Source organism: Monodelphis domestica, chromosome 8 (assembly GCF_027887165.1).
Source record: "Monodelphis domestica isolate mMonDom1 chromosome 8, mMonDom1.pri, whole genome shotgun sequence".
Lineage (NCBI taxonomy): Eukaryota > Metazoa > Chordata > Mammalia > Didelphimorphia > Didelphidae > Monodelphis > Monodelphis domestica.
The window spans coordinates 227,684,909-227,710,361 of record NC_077234.1 but is presented as its reverse complement, the minus strand read 5'-3'; the positions used below and the strand labels follow the sequence as shown (position 1 = coordinate 227,710,361).

At 35.4% G+C, this 25,453-nt stretch overlaps 1 protein-coding gene across 6 annotated transcripts in view; it reads right to left on the bottom strand.

Annotated features, from left to right (window-relative positions):
• The window catches only part of TBL1X (transducin beta like 1 X-linked), a 364,349-nt gene that overhangs the window by 313,228 nt on the left and 25,668 nt on the right, over window positions 1–25,453 (bottom strand). The window contains exon 2 of one of the 6 annotated variants that reach the window (XM_056808017.1): window positions 23,020–23,232. The exons of the other annotated variants lie outside the window; for them this stretch is intronic. The gene's annotated coding sequence lies outside the window, so the exon portion shown is untranslated. The remainder of the gene's footprint in view (window positions 1–23,019; window positions 23,233–25,453) is intronic. 6 annotated transcript variants of the gene reach the window in all.

The window sequence follows — 25,453 nt, the reverse complement described above, 5'->3', positions numbered from 1 at the left end:
TTTACTAGTTATGAATGTTATTTTACCAGCTTTTTTACTGTCTAGGAAAAGAGAAATCTGCTTAGCAGTGCCCTCACTTTACCAAAGACAAAACTTTAGAATGTCTTCCCTTCACAAATCCAAACTTGAGCTGTGTGCCCTGTTCCCAAAGGAACCTCTTACATCAGGCAGTTGAGAGACTTGGGTCTTTTTCTCCCCCACCTTGCCTACCCGGAGCTCCTCCCTCACTTTCCCCTTCTGCACTGCTCTCCTCTCTGCATATGATTAATTCCAGTGGTGGGCCTTTTGGGGAGGGAAATGAGTCCTCAGACATGTCAAGAAATGACACTTGAGCCACTTCCTCATTGAGCAGTCAAATTTTCTAGGTTTTATCTTGGACTCCTAGCCCTACCTTAGACTGTGTGTGTAGATGGATGGCAGATAGTGCTGAGCTTTCTGGAACTCACCAATCTGAAACTGTCATCTCTGGCCTGAAAGTCACACCGTGTTCACTCCCTGGCCTGGATTTTTAATTGCATTAGATCATGCGTGGGGGTTTTAAGAGCCAATTTTAAAATACCACAGCAGAGGTTCCCAACCTCTCTGAATGTTCAAGTATGTTCATGGAATCCTTAACTCTCCGAGGCTGCCGACCAGTCAGGGCTTACCTTACCTCCTGCAAGGCTGTAAAAAACAACTTGGCTTTTCCTCATGATTCCTATGGCAAAATGATGTACCAGGACTTATAAAATACACCTCATCTATGACAAATCTTTCAACCAACAGAGTAGAAATTCCTGTCAGATGTGAATTTAAACAACTCGTACCTATATGCAACTATCACTATTTCATCACTATCAATATCATTATTATTCAAATTGATTAAAATAATCTATATTATTCTATAAATGTTCTATATTATGATTATTATTCAAATTGATTAAAATCTATATTATTCCATAAATGTTCTATATTATGATTATTATTCAAATTGATTAAAATAATCTATATTATTCTATAAATGTTCTATATTATGATTATTATTCAAATTGATTAAAATAATCTATATTATTCTGTAAATGTTCTATATTATCATTATTTAAATTGATTAAAATAATCTATATTATTCTATAAATGTTCTATATTATCATTATTATTCAAATTGATTAAAATAATCTATATTATTCTATAAATGTTCTATATTATCATTATTTAAATTGATTAAAATAATCTATATTATTCTATACATGTTCTATATTATCATTATTATTCAAATTGATTAAAATAATCTATTATTCTATACATGTTCTATATTATCATTATTTAAATTGAGTAAAATAATCTATATTATTCTATAAATGTTCTATATTATCATTATTATTCAAATTGATTTAAATAATCTATATTATTCTATAAATATTCTATATTATTATTTAAATTGATTAAAATAATATCTATTTTATAAATTTTATATATTATATATAAATAAATATGTTTAAATGTATGTGTGGAAATAGATAACATTAGATATATAAAATAATATATAAATAAATGTATAAATAGGTTCAAATCTGGCCTCAAACACTTCCTAGCTGTGTGACCCTGGGCAAGTCACTTGACCCCCATTGCCTAGCCCTTACCACTCTTCTGCCTTGGAGCCAAGCCACAGTATTGACTCTAAGATGGAAGGTAAGGGTTTTAATAAAAAAAAAAACTTATAAATATAAAAATAAAATGAAAAATGATTAATCAATATTAATAACTATTGTTATTGTAGCTAACCTAAATATAGAACCTCAGAGTCTGCAAAGACCTATACGAATATCTCCTTTTATCTTGACAACTACCGTGGGAGGGAAGTGCTATTAATATACCCATTTTACAGATAACTGAAACACAGAGTAGTTGAGCAATTTATTTGCCCACGGTCATATACCTAGTCATCATCTTGAGATAGAAATTTGAGCACAGATCATATAACTTGGGAAAATTTGTAATTATATCTAATGGTAAAAAAAATTTTTTTGATTAAGTGTTTTAAATTTAATTTAATTTAAAAAAAGAAATTTGAACATAGGTCTTGATTCCAAGTCCAACAAGTCTATACCCTATACCACCTGGATGCCACCAATTTAAGAAGGGGGGGCACAGGGGGAGGCATGCTTCTTCCTGGGAAAGGGTCATCTCACATTAACCTGGGCAGCAAAATCCTTTACAGCATCCCTAACAGGTAGTTTATTCAAACGTTCACTTAAAGACCTTGGATGATAGGAAACAGACCTGTGCACTTAATTTTAAATGTTACTTTTGCCCAGGGTTCTTGGTTAGTCCTCTGAAGCCAAACAAAACAAGTCTAATCTCCCACTCACAATGACTGGAGGAGATATCTTGTCTCCCAAATAAGCAGCCCTTCTTCTCCCTAACTAAGCCCTTCTTGTTCCTCCGTCCAGGCAGGAGACTCCAGATGCGGTCCGCCTAGGTGTCAGGGCTCTCCCCTCTCTCCGGGTGGGCGCTGTGCCTCAGTAAATGCAGCCTACGTTTGCATCTGCTTCTTTGGCTTCCACATCACCCAGCTGATGCATTTTGGGCTTTTAGTCCACTAAAATCCCCAGGTCTTTTTGGAAAGGTTGCAGCTCCAGAGAGTATCCTATAAATTGCAGAATGAAAGCTAATGCTCAGTTCCTTTTTAATTTCTCCACTTTCCCTGAATAGAAGGAAAAGCATCTTTTCACATTTTCAGGACAAAGAGATTTGTTTATTATTTATGATATAGCAAAAAGGATGGCAAATGAATTAGTTTTTTAAAATTTGTTAAAGGTAAAGGCTTTTTTTTACTTTACTTGATCTTCCCAACTCTAAGAGGTAGGTGCTATTATTATCTCCGTTTTACAGATAAGGAAACTGAGGCACTCCACCTATTATTAAAGGAGTTAAGGAGCTAGAGGAGTTAATGAAATTGAATGAGATGAATTAAACTTGGTTAATCCAATCTACAAAGTGAAATATAGGAAAATAATAAAGACATGAATTCAGAACCAGTGATTCCAGACTGTGATAGAAAAGCCATCATTACTCCCTTTCATTCTTTTCCAATTATTTTGAAGTCTGTCTTCCTTCATGAAGTATCAAAAACAAAACAAACCCAAGGAGCACAGAGTACAAAATGCTTCCGGTTTCTAACCACTGATGACATCTCTCACCTTTTCTGGTAAGAATCTCATCCTGGCCAACCTCTCTCCTAACCACCATTTTCACTTCCCAGAAAGAAAAAAAAAACAATTCTATAGGTTAAATTCTCTTCTGACTGACTACATACTTTCTACACTCAACTTGAATATGCTGTATTTAAGTATTAGAAAGAAATACATAATTATAAAAAAGGCATCTTTTACATCTAATTAATATGATCTGTTATTGTGGAATCCTCCCAGAGATTTAAAGGGCCAAATGGTAATAAACCCAAGGTACATCAATGAAACCTATTAAATTAAGGTCATTTTAGTCAATAAAAACTAATTGTAGCAAACAAAGGCAATGCACCAGAAATAACCTCTTCCCCTCCAGGAGGAACTGAAAAGGAAGCTATAGAAACTAGGAAAATGTACAAAATTTTTATTTATTTTTTCCAGTGCTTCATTTACCCAGTACCTTTCTTCATTTACAAAATGCCATATTCTCATGCAATAAATTCGAGACCGGCCAAATTTCATTGACAAAACCATGGTGGCCAGACACATAATGCAGCAGGATCTGGAGAAGTCTGGTATTTAGCAAAAGAAAATTAAAACTAGAGCATTAACCTATGTTGGTTTTAAACTATTTGCTACTTATATAGATGCAGGTCTATCTGTATCTATGGTTCTAGACACAGATAGATACATTTCTTTGCTAATTTTCCTACTTAGTAAAACTCCTGTAACCCAGCCAATCTTCTAGACCTCCACTCTGAAACAATGAATCTTTCCTGACTTCAAGCTCTTCCCAGAAAGGAGCCATAATCAAATCCATTTTCCAAATTCCAAACCACCCTGCCCTAACTATCATACTATCTTTATTGTCCCCTACAATTAGAATATAAAATTCTTGAAGGTAGGACTGGCTCATTTTTTTGTATTTGAATCCCTTAACAATACAGTGTAAGGGCTTAAAAGATGATTTTTCATTCGTTCATTGAACCACAAAAATCCCAACAAGCACAAATGCTAATGATTTACCCTCCACAATGAACATCAAGTGGTTATCCCATTCCTGCACACTGTCCCCTCCACCAAACTCTAAGGTTCTCAGGGGCTAGGTATTCTCCTCCCCCACAGAATCCTGCATTACAGACACAAAGGAGTAGGTTACTCAGTAAAGAGTTGTTTGTTGAATTAATCAATGATATCACTGACAATCCCTTGAACAAAACAGTGGAGCCCCAGAAAGAAAACCGAGCTCAGGTGGAGCTGGAAAATGATTACCAAACTCTTTACCAAGCTCTTCTCTGCTATTAGCACACAGCTAAGCCTCCCACCCAACCAGAGCTTAAGAAAAGTAGATCTCTCTCAAACGTGCCAGACACCTGGGATGGTAATAAAGAGATTGAGTTTCCAAAGACATGGGCAAAAAGAGAAAGCCTAGATAGACATCAACAAAAGTAATTAAGTTTAAGTGGCTGCTAACAGTCAATAGAGTACCTGAGAAGTCAACAACTAACTAGTTAAGCTGAGTAGGTGCTAAGCATCAATAAACTTGAAAGCTAGCTTTGCCAAGGCTAAAACAAATGCAGATGTTATCTGGGGATAACTGGCAAATAACTATATATTCCAGACCTTCTGCAAGTCAGTAGCTTCACTTCCAAATACCTTTCCTTGCCTTTGTACATCTATTATATGAACAAGTATAATCATTTTATACCCTTCTCCACCTTTTTTTTTTGGTAGGGTAGGTTTCCAGACATCCCCCCCCAAAAAAAAGAGAGAGAGAAAGGAGAAAAAAAACACCCTTTTTTGAGACTTTACAAATATTCTCTCTATTACTATAATCAGAAAAAGACTCATCAGAAATGTTATTTTCAAAGTACTACTTTCCAGGCTGTTTTCTCAACATTTATTTGTGGCTACATCAGAATTTGAGAAGAATTAAAAGTACAAGCCATAATCCAGAGTTTGGAAAATGATAAAAATGAATATAAAACTATTCTTTCATCAATAAAATTGTAATTTTACTCAAAGTTTTTCTTGGTTTAAAAGTCAATAAATGCTTCACTTCCCTCAGTGTGTAATTTTCTTATGCTCTACTTTGAGGCACCCAAAAAAAAAATTAGTATTCTCGTCTGCCACCACAACAAACTCACAAAGGTCAAGTTTGTATTTCCTATAAGTTCCAACCAATTTCTGTCTCAGTTGGTAATATGAATTTCATTTTCAGTCATCTAAAGTGATGGCCTGTTCTACAGTGGTGAATAGTGAGCATTCAGGAGTACTGTACACAGAAGCATGGGAAAGGCTTGAAAATATTTGCTTTTACCCTAAGAAAATATGTAGATTTTGAGTTTGACTCTTCCTCTTTTAGCTTTTGTACTCTGACCCCAAGAAGTCATATCAAAAACAACTTTAGTTCCCTCTGCTAATTAAGTCTCAAAAACAATTACATTACCTTTTTTAGGAATTTAAAAATTAAAACAAAACCACAAAAATTAGCTTGGTCTAAGTGGCAGGAACCATTGTATACTTTACTCTGACCCTTCCTAGACCACTGGTGAGAAAAGAGGTTCCCTCAAGTCTAAAGAGCTCCTCTCCAAATTCTCAAAAAATGACTTTTATACTATTCTTGTCCAAACGAGGTCCACAGTTAGGTCCCAACCCAACAGAGTTGGAAGTTCACTGGTCCAAGTCATCGCCACAATTTCCTTGCTTCCAACAAACACTCCCCAGCTGGGCATATGGAAAGGGAGAGGGAACAGTCTAATTCATACACCTGCCCATTCCCACCATTATCCCTGATCCACCACATCCTACAGACAAATAAAATGATGGCTGACTTGATACTAGTATCAGAGGCTCAGTAGGATGCTCAGAAGGTACTAGAGCCCTCGTCACTGCCATTTTTTTTCATAGCTACATATTCTTAGCAGAAATCAAATGTGTTCTTGGTGTTAGAATTATAGGAAAATATTTTCCTATATCTACAACTGCAAATAAAAATAACAGCAACTGAAATTGAATGCTGTGAATCTGATGACCAAACTTGGTCCCCCAAAAAGAACAAGAAGATACTGCCCTCCCTTCCCCAACCTCATCCTTTGCAGAGCTAGAGAATTATAGGAATGAAATACTGTGTATTTCATATGTTGATTAGTTTTACAAAGCTTTTTTTCTTCTCTTTTAAGATTTTTTTATTGTTGTTATAATGGACAATTCCATGGGTCAGTATGGTGTTGAAACTATGCAAGATTACCAATAAAATTTTATTTTAAAAAAACTGTAAGTTATGGTATGCTTGAATAGGTATATGAGTTTCCAGTCAAAAACCTATTTTTAGACCTAGATAAAATGATTTGCATTTTTAAAACACTGAATTTATCTAACATATCTAAATTTATACCTTTAATTGATAGGATGCTCACCGAACAAGACTTAGTTGCACAGAATAAAACATAAGTTGGTTTTGGTGTTGGAATCCACTGGGAAACTAGTTTCTATGAATTCCAGTTTGTCTTGGGACATTTTCTGTCTTTATCCTACAAAGTGTCAGCTTGATGTGTGTAGGAAGTACAATAAGGAGATGTTAACATACAAAATATAACATCCTGTGCTTAAAATTGAAAGCCACGAAATTTGAAATTGACAGCTGCTTAGGTTCAGGTGTTAAAAAGGAAGGAAAATGTAGAAAAGGAGATGCTATGTGTGAGGGAAGTTAGCTCATCTTTATCAAGTAAAACAAACTAACTCGATCGCTATCATATACGATGGAAGACACTGATTTTTTATTTTATTTTTTAAAAACATTGATTTTTTTACACCCTATTAACTTTTTTTATTTTATTTTATTTTATTTTATTAATTTACACCCTATGAGTCAGCTAAGTATACCCAACACATTATACATTATTATTAAGACATGTATGCCAGAATTGCCAGATTAATATTGAAAAACCCGGAGTCTGCTCAAAAATCTTAGGCAGCCCTTCTCCTACCTTGATGATAAAGCACTTGAGAATTCTTTTTTTTATCACTGATAACATCTCTATTTAAGAAATAAGAAAAAGTTCTTGCTACAAAGTTTTACAGTAGGCACGTATGCCTAGGTTGCAACACTAACGACCAAACATCAGAACATTACTTTGCCAGTTAATGCATTCCAGAAAAAGTGTCTATCAGATCTTATTTCATCATGGACTTCCAGGATTCATTATGATTTCAGAGCTGGGGACCCCTTGGGGTAGGCAGTAGGGGAGGGGGGAAATGAGATTAGCCCTAACATAGTAAATATCATAATTAGTAATATTCACTCCAAGAAATGTTTTCTCCTGTTCATTGCACAATCTATATGTATTTCACTCTCCCACACAACTAGTGGAACAAAAGTAAAATATGAAATCAACCCAATTACAAACTCATTAAAAATACACATATATTAAAGTACAGCACATAGTTGATTACCATTTTATGAAATGTTCTTACAGACTCTGTGGGAATTAAATTAAGCAGTCACACTGTGGAGTTGGTAGATCTCACTAATAATTTTACGTTTATATTAGATTTTATGCTTTTAAAGCGTTTTTACATTTAGAACTGACAGGGACCACTGGGGATACTCTTACTTGAGTCTTTCAAAAAGAGTGTTGTTCTACAAAGTAAACCCAGAAGTTCCAGGAGGGGGAAAAAACTTGTAATGGTAGACAAGATCCCACAGAAAATCCATTCACTTTGCTGTCAGTTATACCATAAAAAGAACAAATTCACTCAGCTGATGTACATCATCATATGATGACTGAAACCGACCTCATGACTGAAAAGCTGGCTTCTTTTATTACATTAGAATTAACCATTGAATAAACCCAAAGTCACATGATGTTTAATCAGTTTGTTGTTGGTCTGACTTGGCAGAGAATCTGTGCTTATCTCTATGTTTTGGAAGTTTTTTTCCCTTTACTTTTTCTGTTTTGTCCCAATTCTCAACACGAATAATTAGTCAAAATTTCTAGATTTTGAGGAGAGAAGGTAGCAAGAATTCCAATAATCAAGATTTAGTGAAGGGGAAAAAAATGTGAATGATGTCCAAGTACAAAATCCCAAATATAGATGAAACCTGCATAAGACTCAACTCTTCAGTTTGGGCTTACTGTTTATTTCTGGGTGACTCAGATATATGATGTATATTATGTTACCAAAAAACATTATATTATATGTTACTTTTATTTAGTATAGTATATTACATATACATTTATAACATAACTTACATATAAAACTTTTATATAATACATATTTTATGTAATATACATAAAATCTTATATAGAACATTTTATCTATTATATTATATATAAATTTTATATATAAAATATGCATTATATATAAATTTTATATATAACATATACATAACAATTATGTATTATATGTATCACATAGTATAATTCATATAACATATTAAAAACTTTATATGTAACATATTTTATGTATTATATATAAAATGTAAACATATATTGTATATTTTTGTATTATATATTATACTTTATATATAACATATATTCTATCTAAAACTATATATAACATGTATTATATATTTTGTGTATTATATTATACTTTATATATAACATATTATATGTTCTATTATGTATAAACCTTTCTTTGTAATATATTTTATTATATATTAAACCACATATAACATATTTTATTTATTATATATTAAACTTTATATACAACATATATAACATTTTATATATAACCTTATATGTAATATGTATTTTACATATCACACATATATATAAAACTGTTGACATAATATATACCACATATAATATGCATGTGTATATATGTGTGTGTGTGTTATGTATATGTAGTTCCATGGCTTGGGAAATTTTAGAAAAGAATTTATTTAAAAACTAAATCCTTAAATTTTTCAAGCAAAAATGGGCCAAATTAAAAGTCTTCTCCCAAATATTATCTCATGAAAGTAAAAGGCAAAATGAAATGTGTTGTGAATCATCTTATGAGGTGAACTATTTGAATTATATTTCCCTGATTCTTTTAAAAAATAATTATTTATTACAATCGCGTCTTTTTCAATGTGCTGTTTGTAAAACTATATTTGGAATAAACTAACTTGAAAACACAAAGTTCTTTAATGATTATTTTATTCATTTTTAAAATAAGATACATACTTCAAGGATTATGCCAAAGTTTTGCTTAAAGCAACAGTTCCCTCTATTCAGAAAATATTTGAAAGCCTCTGAGTTAGTCCCCTTCATTAATTGTACAGATGTGGCGAAGGCAAGTAAACTTGCCTGGGGTCACATAGCTGGTTACAATCTGAGGCTAGAGTAGAATCAGATAGGCCTCTTTCCCCTATATAACAATCTATCTAAACCTATAAGAAGATGGAGATATTATTAGCCCTATTTGATGATGAAAGGAACTGGAGGCCCCAAGAGATTAAGAGACTGACCCAGGTTGTAGATAGACAGACCTCCTGATTTCTACTCCAGTGTTCTAATGACTAGGAGGATTTGTCTCTCCTTTCTACCTGGATCTTCCTGCTTTCTATCTTCAAGAACCAGAAAAATGATGATTTCTTTATGTAATGAGCAACTTTATGCAAGTTCACTATTATTCTATTCACTTATCAAAAATCAATCTAAAATACAAAATAGTTTCTTTCTTTCTAAGAAGAAGAACTATCACTTTCCCTTTAATCAACTCCTAAGTACATATCTGCAATCTATTAGTTGTAAAAAATATTTATAGGTACTAACATCTTTGAAGTGAGACTCAGATCTGTGACTTCCTTTGAAGTTTTATTTTGGGTCTAGCGAAAATGCCTGAGAATCATTTCTACATGCAAATCAGATCTCTACTTTAAATGGCATCATATAAAAGAATCAAGTTAATACATGCAAACTGAGGCTAACTTGTATTTTCATATTTTCCTTAGCTGGTGGGGATTTGGGGTTCTTTAAAGACTAATACTCAAGGTTCATTTCACTTGAAGTGCTCCCAAAATCAGAAGCTGAAAAGATCAAATGGTTCAAGGAATTTTTAATAAGCTTTAATGAGATATTAAAACTTTCTTCTACATTTTCTAATGAATCCATATCAGATCAATGATGATGCATCATTTACATCGCATAGATTTTGGATAGATTTTGTGAAATCTAAATGGTAGAAACATTAAGTTTTAAGACGTCCCTTCTATCATTAGGGTGACTGTCATTTAATGGAATGATCATGTTTATGTATTGACTATTCAATAGTACTAAGATGGTGCCAAAGTTTATTTTGCCTCTACCATTAATTGGGTGTAAAAATATCAACCAGAATAGCAATTGGGGAGGGGGGGGGGGAATCAAGAGCATTTTAAATTTTCTTCACTCGATAAATACTTACTGAGCAAAGACCCGTGTTGAGAGCTGTGAAGAATGTAAATATGCCCAATTAAAGCCTGGGTCTTAACCTCACACTGCTTATAATCTAAGAGAAATGTCCAGAAATGCACACAAATAACCCTGTGAATGACTCCAGCTAAGTGTTTCTAGGTATGTAAAAGAGAAAATTTGTTTCCAAATGAGATAATAGGATAACAACAGTTTAAAGGTTATTAACAAAGCAATTTACACAGGTTATCTTGTTTGAAATTTACAGAATTTTGTGAAGTAAATAATATGGATATTATTTTCTCTTTTACAGATGAGGAAAATCAAACTCAGAAAAGATCCCTGACCCGTTCACAGGCACACAATCTGTGTCGGAGGTTAAGATCTGTACAGGTTTCTCCTGCCTCACTGAAGTGGGAGATATTATCCAATCTGTACCTTGACAAGGGCAGTGTAGATTTCAGGAGCGAAATATGCACTCATTCATACCACAAACATCTGTTAAGTGTCTGCTACATTTCACTACTCTAGAGCCCTGTCTCACTGCCTCCTTATAACCCTGTGGAGCACACAGTCCCTGGGGTTTTCTTGGCAAAGATACTGGAGTGCTGTGCCATTTGAATTAAAGGAAAAGGAACTTAAATGACTTGCCCAGGGTCGCATCACTAGTGTATGAAGTTGAAATGGAACTGGGGTCTTCCTGCGCCACCATAGCTGCCTCTCAGTGTTCCCAATCCCACACCAAATACAGCCCATTGACCAAATTCCACTGCCTGTTTTTATTTGGTACTGTTCTACATCAAAATTTTCCTCTTAAAAGATAATAATTCTGTGGTATAATCGAACGTAATGGACTTCTCCATTAGGGGCGGTGTAATGTCCCTGAACAACTTTCAGGGATCCAGGAGAAAAAAAACACCATTCATAAGCAAAGGATAAACTATGGGAGTGGAAACATCGAGAAAAAGCAACTGCCTGAATACAGAGGTTGAGGGGACATGACAGAGGATAGACTTTAAATGAACACTCTAAAGCAAATACTATCAACAAAGCAATGGGTTCAAATCAAGAAAACATCTAATGCCCAGTGGACTTACGCGTCGGCTATGGGGGGTGGGGGGGAGGAAAAGAAAATGATCTATGTCTTTAACGAATAATGCTTGGAAATGATCAAATAAAATATATTAAAAAAAAAAATAAAAAAAAAAGATAATAATTCAAGCTTCCATTTTTACATTGTTTGAATTCCTCTGCATCCTCCTCCCAAAAACCTGTCCTTTTTTGTTTTTTTTTTGTTTGTTTTTAAATAAACCCTTACCTTCTGTCTTGGAGTTGATACTGTATATTGGCTCCAAGGCAGAAGAGCAGTAAAGGCTAGGTAATGGGGGTTGTGACTTGCCCAGGGTCACACAGCTGGGAAGTGTCTTGAGGCCAGATTTAAACCTAGGACCTCCCGTCTCTAGGCCTGACTCTCAATCCACTGAGCCAACCAGCTGCCCCCAAAACCTGTCCTTTTTAACAAAGAAAATTTTTAAAGAAAAAAGGGAAAAGGAAAAACATGTATCAAAACTAATTAGAAAAAAAATTTGACATGATATGAAATTTCTACCCTCCTGGATTGTCCCACATTTAAAAAAGAGGGGAGATATGGCATCATATCTATCCTGTAAGGCCAAATTTGTTCTTTGTAATTTTGAAAAATTAGTTTTCTACTTTTGTGATGGTTATTTTTTTCCTTTATTATTTTTATTATATTATTATTAATAATAAAATTATTTTTTTTTCATTTACATTGCTGTTGTCAATGGGCATATTGTTTTCCTTGTTTTGCTTATTCCATTTAGTATCAGTTCATTTAAATCTTCCCATGCTTCTCTCAATTCATCATATTTTGTCATTTCTTACAGGACAAAAAGGTTATCATATATATGAAAAAGAAAGAAAGTATATAAAGTGTATAGAGTAATAGCATATATATAATAATAGAAAGAGAAATAATTTGTTTGCCATTCCCAAATCAATCAACATCTACTTTGTTTCCAGTTCTTTGCTAATATAATAAATATTTTGCTAATTTCAGAGTCTTTTTTTAACTTGTCAATGACTTCTGTAGGGTATATGCCAATGGGCACAATTTCTAGGTGAAAGGATCTGGGCATTACTAAAGTTCTCATCTGATGCTTCACTGCAACCCAAAGGTTGTGCTAGGGGAGAATATGTTCAAAAACAAATGCAGCAGCAGCAGCAGCAGCAGCAGCATCCTTGGTTGTAATGCCACAGAGTGATGTCTCTATGCTTCCATCTGCTCATTTATAGAAGGAAAGTTTGGAGAGAGGAGTCTTTTCATTCCCCTTCTCCAAAGCCCTTTCATGAATGATCCTTCACCCAATTCCCACATACACACCTCAAAAAAATTATCTTTGATTTATTGGAGGGTTTTGTATTTTATTTTGAATTTAATAAATACCAGAAAAAAAAGAATATTTCTCTAAACAAAGTAAAAGAGACTTCCATGTAAAATTTTTCATCTCTATTCCCTACCTATAGCTTGTTTTTAAATATATATAAAAGTCAACGTGCTACTTTAAACATTGTCCTGATTGTTTCCTCTTAAACTTCCTTCTGTTTTCTCCTGCATATTTTATTCCATGCTTCATTCATTTTTTAAAAGGATTTATTTCTCTCCCACGCTGCTCCCTCTCTGGAGTCAAAAAGAAAAGAAAAAAGAAAGCCAAATGTCCACAGCAAAACAAATGTCCATATTGACCATGTCCAAAAATCTGTCTCATTCTGCATTTTAAGTCCTTCACCCCTCTAGCAGGAAGAGGGTATCATTACAGTCATTCCTTGGAATTTCTAAAGTCTTTCATAGTTGTTTTTCCTTATAATGTTATCCTGAAATAAATTGCTCTCCTAGTTTTACTCTTTATTTTGTATACATTTTGAAAATGCATGTTATCTCCCCTCCTACTCCTCCAGGATAGAATATAAGCTCCTTGAGGGCAGGGATTGTTTCATTTTTTTTGTCTCTCTAGTGCCTGATATATATATATATATATATATATATATATATATGTATATATATATATATATATATATATAATAGGTAATACTAAATTAATCAACCTCCAGTCCTTTTTTATCAACAGCTTTTTTCATATCTCTAGATTTCCTTCCTGATCTTAAAAAATCCAGTAACAAATCACCACAAACTATTGGATTCCCCCTAAAATTAATATCTGAAGAAAATAACTTGCTCTCATGACTGTCATGAGTCAATCTGAATACCTCCCTAGAAGGCAGGAAAACAGTCCAATTTAAAGCTGAAAGGTACTTGAGGGATCATCTAGGTCAACAAACCCAAATAGAAAGGGGGAGAACAAGGCACTAATCCACACAATAAATATCCTTGCCAGCCAAATATTAACTTCGTTTTAAAGTGTGCTACGCTCTGTTTTGTTGTATTTTTTATTTCTTTTGTTAAATGTTTCCCAACTACATTTTAATCTTGAGAATGCGGTGGACCCAATGAAGCCTGTAAAAGTTTGGCCTCTCTGATCTAGAAGGATACTCCTCTCAATTTATGCACATAAAAACTGCAGCCCAGAGAGATTTGTCTTCCTGAAATTCATAGTAACAGGACTAGGATTTGAATTAAAGTTCTCTTGACTCCAAATCCCCCATTCTTTCTACTTTACCATAATGCTTCCAATTAACATGGGAGTATTCTCCCTCTTTTTTAAAATTAATGTCAGTTTGTTAGTGGCATTAAAATTCCTATGTATCTAGGGAAGCAAGATGTCTCAGTGGATTGAGAGCCTAGAGATGGAAGGTCCTGGGTTCAAATATGACTTGAGACACTTCCAAGCTGTGTGATCCTGGTCAAGTCACTTAATCCCAATTGCCTAGCCCATACTGCTCTTCTGCTTTAGAACCAATATACAATATTGATTCTAAAATATTAAGTAAAGGTTAAAAAAAATTCCTAGGTCTCTCCTTCTCCTCACACCAGAAAAGGAATCCTTTGACCAGGAAAAAAAATAAAAAAATTTAATTTAAATCCACACACATTATGTCTTTTATATTATCAGTTCTTTCTCTAGAGGTGGACATTCACAAGCTATTTTTCAAAGAGTATTTCTGTAGTTGTCTATAATCTTCTCTTGGTTCTATTTGTTTCACTCTTCATAATTTTGTGCAAGTTTTTTTTAAAAAAATTAACCTGCTCATCATTTTGTACCGTGTAACAGGATTCCAACATAATCGTATGCCACAATTTTTCAGCCATTCCCCAATCGAAGGGAATGTACCCTTTTTTAAAAGATATCAATTCTTGGTACATCAACCTGGCATTCCCAAAGCATCCCTGTGTGATTTTTTAAACAATCTTTCCTCTTCTTTCCTTCCTCAAAATTTACTTTTTTCTCTTCTTTACCACCTCAGGGCTGAGCTCTGGTCACTAGAAAATCTAGCCTATCTCCTTTTTCAGGTGAAATCCAAATAAAAAGGAAATCAAGGCCAGTTTTAAAGGAGAAAAACCAGAAAAAGGAGAGAAGATTACAAAAGGGCAGGAAACGTGTAACCTGAGCAGTTTTTGTGGAAGGAGGTGGGAAAGGAGGAAGGGTGATATATAACAACTTTCCCCAGCTCCTGTCCACTCCCTGTTGGCAGGTCCAGTCCCCTCCCACCCCCCTTCTCCAAAACAGCCCAGGGACAAAGATCCGGATGGTCATTCTTGGTGGCTCCAGCACTAGTCAGACTTGTTGCCCAAGTCAGAGTTGGCTAAGGTAAATGAGTGACCTTGTGAAGCTTCATGTAATAACGCCTCCACCCTTTCAGTAAATCCTCAGAAAAAAATAATAAAATAAAAGATCTTTCAACTTTAATCTAAAATATTTCAAAAGGAGGAAAAGGGCAAAACACATCAGAAGAGACTAAAATCAACGACTGTACATTGAAGAGCATGCCAATTTTGTTTCTCAGTGTTCTAACTGCTACAAGATAAGCACAGAACATTTTAAAAGTATTTTTAAAGGAATAAAAGTCATAAAATTACTTTTGCTGTCTTAACTAATATGAATTCTATTTTTACAAGGGGAGTTCAACACTTCTCCTTGCTCTGAAAATTCACTCTATGAATATGGCAAATGATAACCCCACTGGGAGAAGCATTCTCAAATTCATGAATTTGAAAAGTCACATCAAAACCACACTTGATAAAAACCTTAATGATGTCATTACTAAAAAAAAGAAAAAAATAGGGGCAGCTAGGTGGCTCAGGGAATAGAGCCAGGAGTCACTTACCCTAGACTGCCTTTGAACCAGCATTTAGTATGGATTCTAAGAAGGAAGGCACCCGTTTGAAAAATTTTAAAATACTCAAATTTGAAAATACTTTTCCTTATTATTTTTTACAACGAAGCCAGCCACCGGACGTGAGAACATGGCACCACAAGAGAACTAAGATCACGAGATACTGGTCACTAAAGCCTTATTCCATTTAGACTAAGTGTCTGAATTTGATTTTGTTTGCGTGAGACATCCGGACGACCTCCTAGTTGCAGAATCCAGAAAAGAGAGGAGCTTCTCTGGATCACAACAGAACTGGAGAGACTTTGGATCCACCTTGGATTCCACCCAGGAGCATCACAGTCACCAGCATCTCTACTCTTGGATATTTGGGGCCATTATGAATAACTCAATAGCATTAATGAAAGAAACCAGGAGAAGCACTGCTCTGCCCAGGATGGGAATGACTTGGTACAAGGGTGAACTTCAGACAATGACTGATGCTTAGAGCAAAAAGGACCTTGATTGAGCCAGCTTCTGTGAGAGTTTAGGAAAATAGAATGGATTTGGTGCCTAATTAAAATGGTTTTATTTGATGCCTTTTTCTGCCCTTCTGGATTCCTGTGTTTTGAGTTTGTGTAAAAAAAGGTCTACTACTATTCTGGGGAGGGGAGGAAGGCATGTTTCCTGAGCACAATTCAAGTTCCTTAAGGACAGAAACCTTGTTTTCCATTTTTTTATCTTTCTATCCTCAGTGCCTGGCACCATGCCTTGTTCAGAGCAGACACTTCTATGCTTAGTGAATTGATTTGAATTGCCCGGGGAGTCTTGAAATTCTAGGGCGATGGAAAAAATAGGTAGCACTGGGAATGGGTTTGCCTAGTATTCTTGGCTTTTCAGGAGGAATGTGAACTCATTTAAGGGCATTTGGAATTCATGCGTATATGAAGATATATGCAAAATTCTGGCAGCAGAAGCATATCATTTTGGAGCAGCAGAGAGTCACTGGACAGCATTCTCAGTTAAGTAATACTGGAAGAAAGCTTAAGTCTAATTATTGCCTACAAAGCTGATTAAAAAAATGAGGGTCAAGTTCAAAGGCCACTGGGGCTCCTCTCAACAATCCCTCTGTGCCAAGATCATAAACCTGGGGAAAATATGGGATAAAAGTCTGTTATTTTAATTTAGTTCATTCATTTAGAGACATAGGAACACTGAGTATATTACTCCTTTCCATCTTTATCTTTCCTCTTTTGTCCTTTTACAGCTTCTTTCCTCTGATGATCTCTGTGTGCAGATGCAGAATTCTATTTCCAACTTAACCAATATTCCTCTCTGGAAATAGAACTTCATTTCACATGGCATGATATGTGTCTGGGTACAAACCTAGCCTTAAATTTTCTCAGAGCCAAGAAAGAAGCCACTAAAATTCTACTTCTTGTTTATGCTGACTCCAGCAGGAATCATTTGAGACACATTTCATTCCAGACCAATAAGAAGGTGGAAGAAACCTCCTCAGGATTTGAATTCAGAACATCTAGACTTATGCTTTGGTCCCAGATCTGCCCCTGATCTGATTAGCTATCTCACTTTACACAACTCACCTGACCTGTCCTGGCTTGTTCCCGCCTCTATTTAATGGGAATAGGGCTCATTGGAGTGTTGGTATTCTTTCTTTCATTCATTCATTCATTATTGGTGAGTTTCTTTACCCAAAGCAAAAAACTTTTGTTTACAACTACATGTTTTACTTTCAAGAATTCAGTTCATTTATGCACAAAGGTGTTTTTTTTTTAGTTTTTATTCAGCAAAATTAGTTATTTGCTGAATTTTTATCATAATAGCTGAATTTTTATAATATTTGATATCACTAACTCAATTGATCAATCAATAAGACTTTATTAAGCTATGTGCCAGAAATGGCATTGGGTTAGGGATAGGAAAGGAAAAATAAGGCAGTCTTTGTACCTTCAAGTTTATATTCTATTCAGGAAGAAACATGTATGCCTATAAGTATATATAGAATAAGAGGTCATTTGGGGAAGTCCCTGGCTACTAGGGTCATAAGAAAATATTTCTTATAGAAGGCAAAGGGCAGCTAGGTAGCAAAGTGGGCAGAGCACCAGACCTGAAGTCCAGAGGACCTGGGTTCAAATCCAACCTTAAATACTTCCTAGTCACGTAACCCTGGACAAGTCACTTAAACCCCACTGCCGAGCCCTTGCTGTTCTTCTGCCTTGGAACCAATAGACAGCATTGATTCTAAGATGGACGGTCAGGGTTTTTTTAAAAGAGTTTATTGCTCTGCAAGTGATAAGTTGTATTTGAGTCCTTTGTTGGCATCGTCAATCTTGGGTCCCTTAACTCCTTCCCACCTCAAATATGTGTAGCACCAAAACCAAACACCCAACAAGGAAACCGGGAAGGGAGTCAGAATCTGGGTGCAAAGGACATTTCCCCTTTTCTCTACCTCCTGCATGCTACAGTTCTCATTCGAATATAGTTATTTCATTAGAAGAGTCTATAGATTGCAAAAATGTCTAGCAACAAATTTATTTTAACATTTATTTAACATACTATGACAAAACAATGTGAATAGCCCTAGAAACTTTGCCTATATTATCAAAAAATGCCATTGTGAATCAACTAATGATTAAGTATTTACTAAGTATCTAAATGATTTTTTTTTTTTAGTCTATGAGGAGATACAAAAGAAACATAAAAAAATGGTACCTATTCTCAAGGGGATAGATGGATAGATGGATGGATAGATAGATGGATGGATGGATGGATAGATGGATGGATGGATGGATAGATGGATGGATGGCTAGATGGATAGATAGATGGATGGATGGATGGATGGATAGATGGATGGATAGATGGATAAATAGATGGATGGATGGATAGATGGATGGATGGATGGATGGATGGATGGATGGATGGATGGATGGATGGATGGATGGATGGATGGGTGGGTGGATGGATGGGTGGGTGGATGGGTGGATAGATAGATAGATAGATAGATAGATAGATAGATAGATAGATAGATAGATGATAGATAGATGATAGATAGATGGATGGATAGATCGATAGATAGAAAGATAGATAGATGATAGGTGGATGGATGGATAGATAGATAGATGGATGGACAGTCAGTTAGATAATAGACAGACAGATGACAGAGACACAGATTGATGAATAAGATAGATAGTAGCTGAGATGACATATAATGTCCCATAAAAGAAATCGCTGGATTAAAAAAACTTCAATATCAAGTCCATTTCAAGTGATACTGAATACAAAACCTAATAAAATAAGAAAATGTTAAGAGTTTCTTGGAGGTTAGTGTATATATTAGGTTGTGCTACTGAATAACCTTTTTTCTGTGAAATTATTTATTATTTCTATGAAATAATTATGAAATATATGCTATAATATATAACTAGCTACTTATCTGAGTTTTCTTTTAACTTGCCCAGTAACATGCTAATGCTATTCAGAGTAGGTGGGACAATTAATGCATTTGAGGAGGAGAAGGCAAAACTACTCAACTTTTATATTGCTTCTGGTTTTTTCCACAAAGGAAAAGCAACGTTGGAAGTGAGGAAAAAGAGGAAGGTTATATTAGAAATGTTACTTTATGTAATAATGTCACATTAAAAATGATTCAAGGAGCTAGGGATGCTTGAAGAGAAGCTGTACCAGAGAAATGATAACTGTTTTTAAATATCCAAAGGAATGACTTGTAGAAGCAGGTTTAGACTTTATAACTGCAAAGGGCAAGAACCAAGATAAAAGTTACAAAAAGACAGATTTCAGCTTAACACAATGAAGTTCTGACACAGCTGTTAAAAAAAGGTATGGAAATGTCAATATGGTAGAGAAGGAAAAACTGGGTTCAAATCGTAGTTCCAACATCTGTGTGACCTTGGGTGAAGTTATTTTATCTCTATTCAGTTTTCTGATCTGTAAGAATGAGGGGGATGGACTATGTGACCCCCAAGGATCCTTCCAGCTCCAAATCTGTGAGCTCCTATATCACATCACAGAAAGAGTTAAAGCAAAGGCATAATAATGTCACAGATATTATAGGGGAAATTCTTTTACTGGGTGAGAAATTGACCCAAATGACTGCAAAGGTCACTTCCAACTCAATGACTATATCTAGATTCTTTGTAGATATATTTTATAAGTTTGTGCATCACCTCCCAATTATGCTAAGCTACAGAATTTTCATAAGTCCATCCTGTACCTAACCAAAACAACTCCCCAAAAATATACTAAATATTAAATATTAAAAATATACTAAAGATTAAATTATACTAAATATTAATATATTATGTATGGAATCCAGAAAAATGCCCCCTAAAAGCACTAATTTTCTTATTCCTTTCTTTTTTGACAACCTGTTACAATCCATATTACAGCTATTCCAGACTTTTTCTCCTTTCCTGAAAACACCTCAAACCCTTCTCTTTCCATTCACTTTTGAGGGGTAACCCATCTCTGAAATTTTCTAATACTCACGAGTAAAACTAGAAGGGTTTAAAATTTTTTCAACTTAAAATATTCTCTTTAAAAATTTGCCTGGAACACGTCTCTCTCTTATGCCATTGTCATATTCAACGATTATCTTACTTTACAAAATTTTGAATGAAAGGAGTAGTTTACCCATCATTTTCCAAATGAAGAAGCCCAACCAGGAGAATCAAGTAATTTGACAAGATGACATGCTTTTCATAAAAGACTTCAAAGCTGAGATTTGAACCCATCATGTCCAATGATTCCAAACCATTCTTTTTTATATGTCTTATCCTCTGTATGAGAAAACTCCCTGGGGGCAAAAAGCATGTTGTTTTCTGCCTTTCTATCCCCAGTACTTTCCACATAATAGGGAGTAGAAACAATATTTATTTTATAAAGCCTAGAGTAATTTCCCTTTAAGGAAGAAAAGAGTTTGTCCTTCAGATTGAACTGATCCAAAAAGGGTTATTAGGAGCATAAAAACCATACTTTTTAAAAGAATTCTCATCAGCCTGCAAGAAAAACACCTTTGGAGTCAAGTTAAATGCATTATTTTTCAACTCACTATCATTAAGTTGTTTTTAATTGTATTTTATGATCCATGAGAATTTTGGTACATTTTAATTCCAAGCCTGAATCTCTGGACTAGCCTATGCAAGGCTTGGCCCAGAATATCCAGTCCTCAATGTAGGTAGTGGGAGCTAATTGACCCTATGGGACCTTGGACAAGTCACTTAACCTTGTTGGTTCAGTTCCTTATCTGTAAGTGAACTGAAGAAGGAAATGTGCCACCTCTCCCCCGCCCCCAAAAAAACCCTCCAGTATTTTTGACCTATCTGACTAAACAACAATGATCACAAGGACCCCTTGATTAACTTTATCATTAAAGTGAGAAAAAAAAATCCAGTGATTATGTATAGCCTGCATCAAATTCCTAATCATCTCAGGGAAGAAAGAGAGAAACTGTGGGGCTCAAAATTCTAGAAAACTAATGTTAAAAATTATTTTCATTATAATTGGAAAAAAAATTATTAAAGGATTAAAATAAAGAAAACTATTAGTTCATATCTATTTTTACCACTTATCTATTGGTAAAAGATGATTTTTTATTGAGCATGTAAGAACTTTTAAGATAAAAAAAGGTAGAAACCTATAGAAATACAATTATATGGGAAAACAAAAAAGTTTTATGATTTCTGAAATGAAGGAAGAGAGGGAGGGAAGGAGAGAGAGGAACAGAGAGAGGAAGGAAGGAAGGAAGGAAAGAAGGAAGGAAGGAAGGAAGGAAGGAAGGAAGGAAGGAAGGAAGGAAGGAAGGAAGGAAGGAAGGAAGGAAGGAAGGAAGGAAGGAAGGAAGGAAGGAAGGAAGGAAGGAAGGAAGGAAGGAAGGAAGGAAGGAAGGAAGGAAGGAAGGAAGGGTGGGAGGGAGGAAGGGAGGGAGGGAGGGAGGGAGGGAGGAAGGAAGGAAGGAAGGAAGGAAGGAAGGAAGGAAGGAAGGAAGGAAGGAAGGAAGGAAGGAAGGAAGGAAGGAAGGAAGGAAGGAAGGAAGGAAGGAAGGGTGGGTGGGAGGGAGGGAGGGAGGGAGGGAGGAAGGAAGGAAGGAAGGAAGGAAGGAAGGAAGGAAGGAAGGAAGGAAGGAAGGAAGGAAGGAAGGAAGGAAGGAAGGAAGTGGGGGAAGGCAGGGGAGGGGAGGGAGTGAGGGCCCTAAAATCTTGTAATAGCACTGACTAGGCATACCCAGCAAATTCTGTCAATGGGATGAAAAGTCAGCTCCCACTGACTGTAGGATTAACAAATTAGTTATTTAAGAAGCTTGATAAGGGGGCAGCTGGGTGGTTCAGTGGATTGAGAGTCAGGCCTAGAGAAGGGAGGTCCTAGGTTCAAATCTGATCTCAAGACACTTCCCAGCTGTGTGACCCTGGGCAAGTCACTTAACCGCCATTGCCTAGCCCTTACCACTTTTCTGCCTCAGAACCAATACACAGTATTGATAAAATGGAAGGGTTTAAAAAAAAAAAGCAGCAGCTTGATAAAGAAAAAAAAAATTACAAGATTGCCTATCTTCTGGCAATTGTTGGCAGTTGTAGAAGTCACTATAAAGAAAATTAAAGTAAATTATCTTGGGGGGGGGGGGGGAGAGAGAGAGAGAGAGAGAGAGAGAGAGAGAGAGAGGGAGGAACTTTTTTTGCTTTGGAAGGACTGTGCCTTGAAGGTAGAGAGCCAAGCCTAGAAACAGCTCAGGTGAAAATGGCCATGATAATGAAAGAGCAAGGTAAGACAGACTGTAAATGGGAAATGGAATGGGATCTCTGACCCAGAAGTGTCTCAGAATAAATGTGTTAAGCCCTGCTGAGATAAGAGCTCTAAGAGAGAAAAGAAGAGAAGGGAGGAAGATGAGAGAAGAGCTATGAGAGAAGAGAAGGGAAGAAGATGAGGACTGAAAACAAAAATTCTGGCTGGAAGAGAGAGCTTTGGGGCTATCCCATGGGCTGCTCCAGGATGCTGCCTTCCTCGGAATGACTCCCTCCACAAAAGGGTCAGAATATCTAGGGGCTTTCGTGGCCAGGGAGCTTTGGCAATGGCAGGAGAATTTCAAACAGAAGTTAAAAATCGGATAATGGCTGATGAAGATCAAGGATATGAATGGGAAGAATTACCTTAAAAAATTTTTAAATAATGAAGAGAATGCTGTGGTTTTTGTTACTTGTCAATTTGAAGGACCTAAAAGATTTCCTCTTGCAAAATCAGCTGGTTTCATGAGAGAGATCCAAGATGGAGATGGTGGAGGCTATTGTATACTCTTTATGTGGCAGCAACAGGTAGTTATATACTTGGTCCCACAAAGATTAATTCTTCCTATTGCAGGTTCTCTGTGGAGGCAGCAAAGGAAATGAATTTTTTTTTTTGCAAGATATTTGGTATATGGAATTTGTTGCCACCCAGAAATCTCCTACTCTCTATCACTACTCTGTTTCAGATCTAATTGGATTCCATCTTTTAAGGCCCAGGCTCAACTGAATAGTATCAGGCTTTCTCTGTGGACCTTCCCCGTGACAGAAGGCTAGTGATCCCTAATAGGAAGCTAACTGGTGCAGCGAATAATAAAAACACCAAGAAAACCTGAACTTCAAATTAGAGATGGTAAGACAATGTACCTGTTGCAGCATTAAGGGAGGGAGAGAGTATGACAATATTCTTTCTCATTTAAGGCTTTCAGTATGCCTTTTGAAACAAGAGGTTCAAAAAATGATAACGGATGATCATCATAGGGATATATTGATATTAATATTATATTAGTTATTATTTTTATAATAGAATATATTAATAATTAATTGGGACATCTAGGATGAAGGAAGTAAGGATCCTTCTACCTCACCTAAATTTAGACCATCCCCTAAAACTCCCACATTATCACTTCCACACCTTACCAGGTTGTTCCAAGCCACCTAAATTTTGTCATTGTTTTTTTTTTAATCTTGATTACAAAAACTGTTAGAATGAGGCGTCCTAAAACAGAGATTCCTAACCTTTTTTGTATCCTATGCTACTTTGTCAGTAAAGTGAAGCGCCCTGGAACACTTTTAAAATGTTATTAATTTAAATTTTATTTTATTTAAACCTAAAATATAATAAATACTATTCATAAAAATGTATTATTATATATAATTATAGTCTATATTTTAGTGTCACATTAAAATTTTATTTTATTTAAATCTTAAAAATCATTTTATTACTATAAAATAATATAATATATAATTATTTGTATTGTTTCTTATATTAAAAGATAGTTTAAATTGTATTATATTTAAGTCTAACATCATTTTATTAATATAAAATATGATTTATGTTATTTGTTATATTAAAATATACTTAAAATTTTATTTTATCTAAATCTAAAACATCATTATTATTGGTATAGATATACTATAATATGATTGTATTATATTATAATACTTAATAACATCTTAAAATAATGTTTTCTATGCATAAAATTAACACATGGGATTACAAAGAAAATCAATTATACTGAAATAAAGTTATCAATTTTTTAAAAATCACATTCACAGAGCTCAGGTTATGAACCCTCTGATTCTAGAGCAAGGGCCAAGGTTCCCCTAACACACAGGTCATTCTAATTACAGGAAGAGGCTCCATGCCCAAGTGGATTGCCAAGGGAAGGTCTGCCAAATGTATAAGGAGTTGCTAAATGCTGGCTGTGGGGTCACAACTGAACAATGGGTTGTCCCAGTTTCTATCAAGGGTTTGGAAGGGAAGACCCCCAAGGGAAGCAGCACATTTCTTCAAAGGGAAGTGAGTGGACAGTCCCCTTTGTTTGAGCCCAAGCTGTGGTGGCTATCAGGGGAATATATGCTGAGCAGAGAGGTTATGAGTTCTTGACACTCAATGCCTCTACAGGGGCTAACCATCCATCAACATTCACTAATTAAGCACCTACAATCTGCCAGGCACTGGGCTAAACATATATAATGCTTCTGTGCTGTTTCCTGTAGGCAAGATCCAAAATGAACCATTCTATCCCTCAGCCAAGGAGAGGACAAGTCAGCCTCTTTCAAAGGGAGGCCAGAAGAGGCTGGAGCTTTTCCCCTGGCTTTTTATAATATAATGACACCCCAGTTTTTGAAGATCTTTCTCCAGAAGAACCATGCCAAGAAGAGACTTTGGCAGGCACCAAGAGGGGACCGGATTCAATGACTATTAGGATTCCTGAAATGGCCACTCAGATTATATATATATATAACCCAGTGGAATAGCTTGTCAACTCCAGAAGTGAGGAGGGAAGAGGGATGGAAGACAACACGAATCATGAAACCATGGGAAAACTATTTTAATGAAATAAAAAATAATTAAAACTAAAGTGGCTCATTGTTTGGACTCTAGTTGCTCCTAAATAGAGGATGTTGGGCTACAAGACCACCCTTCACGTAGAGTTGCCCATTAAGAGTTGAATGATACAAGATGGTAAAAGAAGGCCATTGGGGGTTGGGGTTGGGGGGCGGGGGGGAGGAGGCACAGTGGATAGGGTGCCAGACCTGGAGGCAGGAAAACCAAGGTTCAAGTCTAGCCTGAGAC